This window comes from Tursiops truncatus, chromosome 4, assembly GCF_011762595.2.
Source record: "Tursiops truncatus isolate mTurTru1 chromosome 4, mTurTru1.mat.Y, whole genome shotgun sequence".
In the NCBI taxonomy this organism is placed as follows: Eukaryota; Metazoa; Chordata; class Mammalia; order Artiodactyla; family Delphinidae; genus Tursiops; species Tursiops truncatus.
In genome coordinates, this window is record NC_047037.1 from 126,912,577 (window position 1) to 126,922,307 (window position 9,731).

A 9,731-nucleotide genomic window follows, 5' to 3' on the forward strand; every position below is an offset into this window, starting at 1 on the left:
TGTATGCTTCTGTTTGAGATTTTGTCTGTATAGCTTTGCTTCCACTATTTGTAATAGGGTTCTATCCATCCTATTTTTTTTCCCTAAGAAAAAATTATTTTCCTTAATAATTATTTTTTATTTTAATAACTTTATTTTATTATATCTTCTTTCTTTCTTTCTTTCTTTCTTTCTTTCTTTCTTTCTTTCTTTCTTTCTTTCTTTCTTTCTTTCCTTCCCTCCCTCCCTCCCTCCCTCTCTTCTTACTTTCTTTCTTTCTTTCTTTCACTATTTCTCCCTTTTATTCTGAGCAGTGTGGACGAAAGGCTCTTGGTTCTGCAGCAAGGAGTCACTACCCTGCCTCTGAGGTGGGAGAGCCAACTTCAGGACACTGGTCCACAAGAGACCTCCCAGCTCCTCGTAATATCAAACAGCAAAAATCTCCCAGAGATCTCCATCTCAACAACAGCACCCAGCTTCACTCAATGACCAGCAAGATACAGTGCTGGACACCCTATGCCAAACAACTAGCAAGACAGGAACACAATCCCACCCATTAGCAGAGAGGCTGCCTAAAATCATAATAAGTCCACAGACATCCCAAAACACACCACCAGACGTGGACCTGCTCACCAGAAACACAAGATCCAGCCTCATCCACCAGAACACAGGCATTAGTCCCCTCTACCAGGAAGCCTACAAAACCCACTGGACCAACTTTAGCCCCTGGGGACAGACAGCAAAATCAACAGGAACTATGAACCTGCAGCCTGCAAAAAGGAGACTCCAAACACAGTAAGATAAACAAAATGAGAGGACAGAAAAACAAAAAGCAGATGAAGGAGCAAGATAAAAACCCACCAGACCTAACAAATGAAAAGGAAATAGGCAGTCAACCTGAAAAAGAATTCGGAATAATGATAGTAAAGATGATCCAAAGTCTTGGAAATAGAATAGACAAAATGCAAGAAACATTTAACAAGGAACTAGAAGAACTAAAGATGAAACAAGCAATGATGAACAGCACAATAAATGAATTTAAAAATATTCTAGAAGCTATTAATAGCAGAATAACTGAGGCACAAAAAAGGATAAGTGACCTGGATGATAAAATGGCGGAAATAACAACTGCAGAGCAGAATAAAGAAAAAAGAATGAAAAGAAATGAGGGCAGTCTCAGAGACCTCTGGGACAATATTAAACACACCAACATTCGAATTATAGGAGTTACAGAAGAAGAAGAGAAAAAGAAAGGGACTGAGAAAATATTTGAAGAGATTATAGTTGAAAACTTCCTTAATATGGGAAAGGAAATATTTAATCAAGTCCAGGAAGCACAGAGAGTCCCATTCAGGATAAATCCAAGGAGAAATATACCAAGACACATATTAATCAAACTGTCAAAAATTAAATACAAAGAAAACATATTAAAAGCAACAAGGGGAAAACAACAAATAACACACAAGGGAATCCCCATAAGATTAACAGCTGACCTTTCAGCAGAAACTCTGCAAGCCAGAAGGGACTGGCAGGACATATTTAAAGTGATGAAGGAGAAAAACCTGCAACCAAGATTCCTCTACCTAGTAAGGATCTCATTCAGATTAGATGGAGAAATTAAAACCTTTACAGACAAGGAAAAACTGAGAGAGATCAGCACCACCAAACTAGCTTTACAACAAATGTTAAAGGAACTTCTCCAGGCAAGAAACACAAGAGAAGAAAAAGACCTACAATAACGAACCCAAAACAATTAAGAAAATGGGAAAAGGAACATACATATAACTAATTACCTTAAATGTAAATGGACTAAATGCTCCCCCCAAAAGGCACAGATTGGCTGAATGGATACAAAAACAAGACCCATATATATGCAGTCTACAAGAGATGCACTTCAGACCTAGAGACACATACAGACTGAAAGTGAGGGGATGGAAAAAGATATTCCATGGAAATGGAAATCGAAAGAAATCTGGAGTAGCAATTCTCATATCAGACAAAATAGACTTTAAAATAAAGATATTAGAAGAGACAAAGTAGGACACTACAGAATGATCAAGGTATCGATCCAAGGAGAAGATATAACAATTGTAAATATTTATGCACCCAACATAGGAACACATCAATATATAAGGCAAATACTAACAGCCATAAAAGGGGAAATTGACAATAACACATTCATAGTAGGGGACTTTAACACCCCACTTTCACCAATGGACAGATCATCCAAAATGAAAATAAATAAGGAAACACAAGCTTTAAATGATACATTAAACAAGATGGACTTAATTGATATTTATAGGATATTCCATCCAAAAACAACAGAATACACATTTTTCTCAACTGCTCATGGAACATTCTCCAGGATTGATCATATCTTGGGTCACAAATCAAGACTTGGTAAATTTAAGGAAATTAAAATTGTATCAACTATTTTTTCTGACCACAACACTATGAGACTAGATTTCAATTACAGGAAAAGATCTGTAAAAAATACAAACACATGGAGGCTAAACAATACACTACTTAATAATGAAGTGATCACTAAAGAAATCAAAGAGGAAATCAAAAAATACCTAGAAACAAATGACAATGGAGACACGACGACCCAAAACCTATGGGATGCAGCAAAAGCAGTTCTAAGAGGGAAGTTTATAGCAATACAATCCTACCATAAGAAACAGGAAACATCTCGTATAAACAACTTAACCTTGCACCTAACACAATTAGAGAAAGAAGAACAATAAAAACCCAAAGCTAGCAGAAGGAAAGAAATCATAAAGATCAGATCAGAAATAAATCAAAAAGAAATGCAGGAAACGATAGCAAAGATCAATAAAACTAAAAGCTTTTTCTTTGAGAAGATAAACAAAATTGATACATCATTAGCCAGACTCATCAAGAAAAAAAGGGAGAAGACTCAAATCAATAGAATTAGAAATGAAAAAGGAGAAGTAACAACTGACACTGCAGAAACACAAAAGATTATGAGAGATTACTACAAGCAATTCTATGCCAACAAAATGGACAACCTTGAAGAAATGGACAAATTCTTAGAAATGCACAACTTGCCAAGACTGAATCAGGAAGAAATAGAAAACATGAAGAGATCAATCACAAGCACTGAAATTGAAACTGTGATTAAAAATATTCCAACAAACAAAAGCCCAGGACCAGATGGCTTCACAGGAGAATTCTATCAAACATTTAGAGAAGAGCTAACACCTAACCTTCTCAAACTCTTCCAAAATATAGCAGAGGGAAGAACACTCCCAAACTCATTCTACAAGTGCACCATCACCCTGATACCAAAACAAGACAAGGGTGTGACAAAGAAAGAAAACTACAGGCCAATATCACTGATGAAAATAGATGCAAAAATCCTCAACAAAATACTAGCAAACAGAATCCAACAGCACATTAAAAGGATCATACAACATGATCAAGTGGGGTTTATTCCAGGAATGTAAGGATTTTTTAATATACACAAATCAATCAATGTGATACACCATATTAAAAAATTGAAGGAGAAAAACCATATGATCATCTCAATAGATGCAGAGAAAGCTTTTGACACAATTCAACAACGATTTATGATAAAAACCCTGCAGAAAGTAGGCATAGAGGGAAATTTCCTCAACATAATAAAGGCCATATATGACAGACCCACAGCCAACATCATTCTCAATGGTGAAAAACTGAAACCATTTCCACTAAGGTCAGGGAGAAGACAAGGTTGCCAACTCTCACCACTCTTATTCAACATAGTTTTAGAAGTTTTAGCCATAGCAATCAGAGAAGAAAAGGAAATAAAAATAATCCAAATTGGAAAAGAAGAAGTAAAGCTGTCACTGTTTGCAGATGACATGATCCTATACATAGAGAATCCTAAAGATGCTACCAGAAAACTACTAAAGCTGATCAATGAATTTGGTAAAGTAGCAGGATACAAAATTAATGCACAGAAATCTCTAGCATTCCTATACACTAATGATGAAAAATCTGAAAGTGAAATCAAGAAAACACTCCCATTTACCATTGTTACAAAAAGAATAAAATGTCTAGGAATAAACCTACCTAAGGAGACAAAAGACCTGTATGTAGAAAATTATAAGACACTGATGGAATAAATTAGATGATACAAATAGATGGAGAGATATACCATGTTCTTGGGTTGGAAGAATCAACACTGTGAAAATTACTCTACTACCCAAAGCAATCTACAGATTCAATGCAATGCCTATCAAACTACCACTGGCATTTTTCACGGTACTAGAAAAAAAAATTCACAATTTGTATGGAAACACAAAAGACCCCGAATAGCCAAAGCAATCTTGAGAACGGAAAAAGGAGCTGGAGGAATCAGGGTTCCTGACTTTAGACTATGCTACAAAGCTACAGTAATCAAGACAGTATGGTACTGGCACAAAAACAGAAAGATAGATCAATGGAACAGGATAGAAAGCCCAGAGATAAACCCACAAACATATTGTTACCTTATCTTTGATAAAGGAGGCAGGAATGCACAGTGGAGAAAGGACAGCCTCTTTAATAAGTGGTGTTGGGAAAACTGCACAGGTACATGTTAAAATATGAGATTAGATCACTCCCTAATGCCATACACAAAAATAAGCTCAAAATGGATTAAAGACCGAAATGTAAGGCCAGAAACTATCAATCTCTTAGAGGAAAACATAGGCAGAGCACTCTTTGACATAAATCACAGCAAGATCATTTTTGATCCACCTCCTAGAGACATGGAAATAAAAATAAACAAATGGGACCTAATGAAACTTAAAATCTTTTGCACAGCAGAGGAAACCATATACAAGAGCAAAAGACAACCCTCAGAATGGGAGAAAATATTTGCAAATGAAGCAACTGGCAAAGGATTAATCTCCAAAATTTATAAGCAGCTCCTGCAGCTCAATAACAAAGAAACAAGCAACCCAATCCACAAATGGGCTGAAGACCTAAAGAGACAATTCTCTGAAGAAGATATATATATTGCCAACAAACACATGAAAGAGTGCTCAACATCATTAATCATTAGAGAAATGCAAATCAAAACTACAATGAGATATCATCTCACACCAGTCAGAATGACCATCATCAAAATATCTAGAAATAACAAATGCTGGAGAGGGTGTGGAGAAAAGGGAACACTCTTTCACTGCCTGTGGGAATGTGAATTGGTACAGCCACTATGGAGAACAGTATGGAGGTTCCTTAAAAAACTACAAATAGAACTACCATATGACCCAGCGATCCCACTACTGGGCATATACCCTGAGAAAACCATAATTCAAAAAGAGTCATGTACCACAATGTTCATTGCAGCTCTATTTACAATAGCTCAGAGATGGAAACAATCTAAGTGTCCATCATCAGATGAATGGATTAAGAAGATGTGGCACATATATACAATTGAATATTACTCAGCCATAAAAAGAAACAAAATTGAGCTATTTGTAATGAGGTTGATGGACATAGAGTCTGTCATACAGAGTGAAGTAAGTCTGAAAGAGAAAGACAAATACCGTATGCTAACACATATATATGAAATTTAAGAAAAAAATGTGTCATGAAGAACCTAGGCGTAAGACGGGAATAAAGACACAGACCTACTAGAGAATGGACTTGAGGATATGGGGAGGGGGAAGAGTAAGCTGTGAGAAAGTGAGAGAGTGGTATGGTCATATATACACTACCAAACCTAAAATAGATAGCTAGTGGGAAGCAGCCACAGAGCACAGGGAGATCAGCTCGGTGCTTGTGACCACCTAGAGGGGTGGGATAGGGAAGGTGGGAAGGAGGAAGACGCAAGAGGGAAGAGATATGGGAACATATGTATATGTATAACTGATTCACTTTGTTATAAAGCAGAAACTAACACACCATTGTTAAGCAATTATACTCCAATAAAGATGTTAAAAAAAAAGAAGTAAAATAAATAAATAAATAAATAAATAAATAATAAAATAAAATACTATATATGTCCATATATATCACTTAAGAGTGATATAAGTACATCTTCGTCCCCTTTATAGAGAACATCTGTTAGAAACAAGAGTAACGGAATAATGATAATTACTGTACATCCTAGCCCACTTTCTTCTGATAGCAGTGACCTCTTATGAGCTAACGTCGATTGATGTATTTGAAATGATCACTTAAATACCTTAGATAAGCTTGTTTTATGTTTACCTAGTCTAGGTCTGACTGCAGTGGTTATAAATAGCATTTCCATAGAGCATATCCAACACCCAACCCTTTTATGTAAAGTGTCCCTCTGCAGCTATATCTCCCCTCTAATGCTTTCCTGCTATATAACCCTTCTAAAAACCCATGCTATGTCTACTTATATTTATTCCATTTGGTGGTAAGAACTCCTTTAAGGATATTCCTGACTTATCTTGTCTATAGTCCTATTGACAACTTTCCTCCAATTTTCTTTGTTGATTTTGGCTGTCAACTGTCCTTCACAAGCACAATGAACACCCTGAAATATTCTCTTTTTTTTAATCAATCAAGAATGTAATGTTGACTGGCTCTTTTTATCGCCTAAAAAGCAACTTTAACTCAAGCTCAAAATCTTAGGTGCAAAGTCTCAATTCAAATCATGTAATTGTTGGGTTCTGTTGTACTAAATTCCAGCACATAATAAAATAACAGTTTCTAGTATTTAATGTAAAACACTTTAGAACTTCCACTCTGCTAATCGCAAGAAATGTATCATTTTTTTCCCTTAACCTCACGTCTAAAGACTCTAGGGATGCTTATTAATTCCAAAGAATCAGTACTAGTTACTACTGTATTACAGACAAGAGATTGGAATGTCTGCTAAGCCTGTTCAAGAGCCTTATTCTTGTTTTCACAAGTCACAGAAGTAAAATCACAGGGTTCCTGCTGAAACACAGAAATACAGCAGTTGTGGGCTATACCTGCTGCCTCTGCTGTGTATCCTGTAGATATCAACCAGAATGAAGTCCAGCATTTCAAAATGATGTCAAACAGAATCAGAGTTGAATTGGTTGTTCGTAGCCAGCAACCTGGAACTTAAAATACAAGCAATTTCCGAGTCCCCTCTTCTACCACAAAACCAAAGTAATACCTGGATAACCAAAGGAACCTGCACCTCTTTTTGTACTCCTTGCATGAACTCATTAAAAATCCTGTGATCTCTATCTTCAAAGTAAGTCCAGAATCCAGCCACTTCCATATACTTACACTATTATTATCCCAGTCTAGACTAAAACAGTCTCTTACCTCAGCTGCTGAAATAGCATTCTAACTGGACTTCCTGTTTCAATTCTTGTTCTTCTAGAACTGTTTATATAGTAGCCAGCATTCTCCTAAAATACAAATCACATTATTTCACTTCCAGGGATATAACTGTTCATTGGCTTCCCATAATATTAAGAAGAAAATACAAAACACTCGTACAAGGTTCTCCATCATCTAATCCCTGGCTATACCTCTGATCTCATTTCTAGCCACCATCTCATCTGCTTACTATATTCTAGCTGGATTCCTCTCTCTTGGAGAGGTCTTTCACTGGTATAATTTTCACTGAGACATTCAAATGGCAGCTTCTCTTGCATTCATTCAGCTTTCTCTTCAAATGTCACTTCCTCAAAAAGGACTTCCCTGGCCATCTATCTAACGTATACCCTCATCATTCCCTGCACCTGCCCTGCTTTAACTTTCTTCAGAGTACTTAACAGTATTTGACTTTTTTATCACACAATTATTATTTATTAGTCATTGTCAAACTCAATTATTAGAATATAAAGACAAAGAACAAATCTGTCACTGTTACCAAGGCCTAAACTATCTCTGAGTGTGTATGTGTCTGTGTATAGTAGGTGTTCCATATATATTCCTTATCATATAATGTGATGCATTATAAGAGTATAATGTTGGGATTGGTATAACCAGAGGTAACTACACCAATTTCCCTAGAAGAAAAAGAAATGAGAAAAAAAGCTGGCACCACTAATTTACCAATAATGTTGTTTCTGTCTTACCCCTATATACACACAAAATACCCCCAGAGTGCTAGAATGACTGAATCAGGAGACATTTAAACATCAGCATTATTTGGTGCCCAAAACAAACTATCTGCTTGTGACATATTGGTACAGGCAGTAACCCTGTGTTCCTTTCCCATTCCTCCCTCTTGGGGTTTGGATGTGTGTGTGTGTGTGTGTGTGTGTGTGTGTGTGTGTTAGGACTCAATGGTTTTATTCATCTTCCCTTCTATTTGGTGTAGGTCAGGACTACACCAGTCATCTTCATAAACTTTAAAAATTATACACCACAAATTAAAAGAATTCCAGTCCATTAAAAGCCAGGTGACTCCTTGAGGCTTATACAACATTGCAAATCCTGAAACAGAAATGTTTAAGGTCTGCATGTAAAGGGATATGAAGATAACCCAACTTAATCTGCACTAAGTCCAGCCCTTAATAATGTCTTGTCACCCATTCTTAGGACTTTATAAAGATATTTGTCTTACAACTAATGGTCTTACAATAACTACTTGAGTAACTTTTCCAAAACAACTGCAAGAAAGCTACTGCACGATGACAATGCCTTCACCAGTACAAAGAGTTAGTAAATTTCAACGGCTATTCTCTCATAGAATAAAAAAGTAAAACACAGTTTCCATCCCAGAGCTCAGTACATCTAATACCCTCTGTACCTTAATAATGACCTTTCCCCAACTTTTATTAAATGTAATCCCAATGATAACATCAGCTTGGGGACACTAATCTGAGTCCAGTTTTAGATTTTATGTGACCATAAACATTATAGTAGCCGTTACACGTTTCCTTTGTCCCCTCCTGTGGGCCCAGCTCTTAGCACAATATACGCACACAGTAGGTACCCCAAAATTACAGATACTTCTTCCTTCTCTCCCACTCAGCTGCAAAGGGCACATCTTAAATCTTCCTCCAACCAGGAGTTTTAAAATCCTCACTAACTCATTAAAAACCTGAGGGTAAAACAGGACTAATAATTGTGAGGGCAAAGTCTAGAACTTTGATAGCAGTGGCCTCCAGAGTTTAAGCACAAGAACATGCTGCTGTGTGTGAGTGGGGCAGAGACAAGAAATAAAAATCACACACATTGAAATTAACCACAGGAGGCTGCAGCTGCCTATCCTGGGCCTTGAGGCTGTGCCTTTTCATTTCTGAGGATGACCTTGTTAATCCCAGGGGGCGATGACATGTTAAATTTGAGCAAAAGCCCAAGGATAAGTCTGCCCAATATTTTACCATTAGGAAACATTACATGGACAAGTAGGAGTCGTAAACACCAGCGTATTTTGTATAGACTCCCCTGCCCCCTACATTTTTACTACAAGCTCCTTTAAACATTGAAAAATTTATTGTTTTTATATTATTTTCATAGTTTTAGTATCTAAATGTATCGTTCATACTTGCTCATTTTGCGATTACTAAATCTTCCATCCCTTGCATCTCCAGGCTCCCGTTACACCAGGGTGTGTCTGTGTTCCCACCCTTCACCCCTGAGTGAAGGTTAGAGAATAGCAAGGGGTAATAGCTGATTTAGAGGAAACACTTAGCCACTTCCTATGTCACCATTCAATTAAAAAGGAACAGTCAGCTTTAACGTCATCATTTGTGCCTTGACCGAGTGACTGCCCATTAAGCAGAGGAAGGGCAAAGCCTATCAGTAGCTTAGCAACCAGCACATTTTCCTTCCCTCTTGAGGTGAAGGGC

At 36.9% G+C, this 9,731-nt stretch overlaps 1 long non-coding RNA gene across 1 annotated transcript in view; it reads right to left on the reverse strand.

The window, feature by feature from the left end:
• Positions 1 to 9,520, reverse strand: part of LOC141278499 (uncharacterized) — a 105,923-nt gene extending 96,403 nt beyond the window's left edge. The window contains exons 1-2 of the long non-coding RNA XR_012331262.1: positions 9,428 to 9,520; positions 7,249 to 7,334 (exon numbers count right to left, since the gene is read on the reverse strand). This is a non-coding gene — a long non-coding RNA (uncharacterized lncRNA). The remainder of the gene's footprint in view (positions 1 to 7,248; positions 7,335 to 9,427) is intronic.
• Positions 9,521 to 9,731: the final 211 nt, after the last annotated feature.